Source organism: Hemicordylus capensis, chromosome 7 (assembly GCF_027244095.1).
Source record: "Hemicordylus capensis ecotype Gifberg chromosome 7, rHemCap1.1.pri, whole genome shotgun sequence".
Taxonomy (NCBI): Eukaryota; Metazoa; Chordata; class Lepidosauria; order Squamata; family Cordylidae; genus Hemicordylus; species Hemicordylus capensis.
Window position 1 is genome coordinate 28,604,595 of NC_069663.1, and position 2,414 is coordinate 28,607,008.

Below are 2,414 nucleotides of genomic sequence, written 5' to 3' on the forward strand. Positions count from 1 at the left end.
AAATTCCGTGAGGATTCTGTGACTTTGATGCTGCTGCTGCAGCAACAGTGCTTTCTCCTGTCTAGCAACAGCCAGCTTTTATATGGACATATGCTAATGATAATTTGGACAGTGCGTTCAGTATGGATCATACGCAGCAGTGATGCTAAGGGACAGGGATAGGGAGGGGTTGTAACTCAGTGGCAGAGAATAGGCTTTGCATACAGAAGAACTTGGGTTCAATCCATGGTATCTTCTCCAGTTCAAGGCTCGGAGGTCGTGAGTGATGGGAAAGACTCTTATTTTCGGCTGTAGACCTTGGAGAGCTGCCGCCAGTCAGAGTGGACACCGGATCAGTGTTCCCTCTAACAGGGATTTCCAGATGTTGTTCTCTACAACTCCCAGCATCCCCAGCTGCAGTGGTCTTTGGCTGGGCATTATGGGAGTTGTAGTCAACATCATCTGGGAATCCCTGTTAGAGGGAACCCTGCACCGGATGGGCCATAAGGACGACAACATGTGATGGCCCAAAGCTGCTCTGTAAATTCCAGAAATCTCAACCCTGGGTGATGTGCGTTCTCTGGCCCTGAAGGGCATGGGGCAGGCTCTGCTTATGGATCGCAGGGACCAGCAAATCATCCCACAGAGCTCTAGAACTCCTTGGAAGTTCTCCTTGGCTTCATTCTGGCAGAAGTGGCTGGTCCTAACAAGCAGGGATGGGGGGAGGAAGCACAGCTGCCTCTGCTTCCTGGAGCGCCATTTGCTCCCGTGACAGAACGGGGGTTACTTATGCTTTCCTGGGATTGACCCATGCACCACTCCTTCAAGGTAGGCTGCCACCAGTTGATCTAAAGCCACTGGCCGGGCTCAGGCACAGCTTCAACCACCTAGAACTGCCCAGCTTGGGACTTACAGGCACTGTGCAGCCAGAGTCCACACAACAACAACATTCTATTCTGAAAACAACTCAACAGTAGCAAAGGACCTTACAAGGCACATGGGGCAGAGTTTTGCAAGTCACCCTCCAGAACCTGTTAATTTCGACTGAAGCCACTTCTAAGGATATGAACTCCATTAAGAAACAAGGGTTGCACACCGAACAAGGAACTGGGGGAAATAGGGGGAATTGGGAGTAAAGAAAGGCACACCGGAATTCAAAAGAAAACACAAAAACATTAAGTAAGTAACTAGCACTGAGTTTTACCTCTGCCTAGCAGCAGGCCAGTGCTTAGCTGAGAGAGCCTGGAACACCCATTAGCAGATGGGAAATGGTGAACTGTTTAGTTAAGGTTCACCTAACTAGTTAGTTAAGGTTTTTTTTACAATTTTCTTTTGAATTCCTGTGTGCCTTTCTTTACTTTGTCACAGTTCCTGTTTCTCCCACCCCACCTGCAGGCTAGCCATTCATCAGGTAGAGCTGTGGGGTTAACTGCTCAGCTCCACCTGTTGAATGGCCAGCCTGTATGGCTCTCATTGACACAGGGGTGGGAGAGACAGGAGCTCCAAGAGAGAGTTTCAGGAAGCAGAGGCAGCTGTGCCTCGCCTCAGGTCGTTAGGACTAGCCACTCCTGCATTCTGGTTATTGAGTTGACCCACGGATTACATAAAGCTCAGCTGGTGGTTGGGGCTGGGAATTACAGTCTGATCCCTTAACTATTTGTGGTGGAGGGAGGAGAGGGAGGGAGTTTCAAGTGAGAAATGACTCTTCTTCAGATTTTATGCCTTCAGCAGAAGCACCAGTCGAGGGTCAACTCTGAAAGTTGTTTTCTCTTTGAGTGGTCTTGTCCTTTTCCCATCTGCTGGGGTGCCTTTTAAAAACTGTGCTTGGTTTAGTCAGCACCAGGAAGAGGCCCTTCCACAGATCAATGGGTTTGGGGTGCTGTTGACTCTCAGGCTGTGCACACCCCATCGCAAGGCTGTCAGGGGCGTGGCAGCAGCATCACAGGCACCAGCAAAGAGGCGCTGCTGCTTCCTCTCGGCTGGCTGCCGGTATCCCCCATGGCAGTGCTCTTGCACAGCTCTTGTGGGACTTTCTAGTACCCTTGGGTAGTGCAGTATCTTGGGCTGGCTATGATGCCTTTGGATGGACAGAGCTCCTCTCTCTCCCCCACCCCTCGCCTCTCTGGAGCCTCCAGGTCTCTTCTGCTACAAGGGAAGGTTTTGTCCCAGGTGCCAATTTTCATCTTAAGGAGCTTTCGGCTGTCCACACACCCTCCCTTGCCCTCTCTTTTGTTCCCTGCTTGCTTACTTATTCATGAGCAGCATCTTCTCAGTCAGGGCGGCCTTCCTTAAGCTCCAGGCCTTGCAGCTCACGGATCTCACACCGTCTCCTTCTCAAAGACACTGCAGAGAAAGAGAGAGAAGCAGCGGAGCCTCAGGCCGGGTCTGATCCCGAGCTTCGGCTCAGCAACCAAGCCCACCATTGAGCCCCCGCA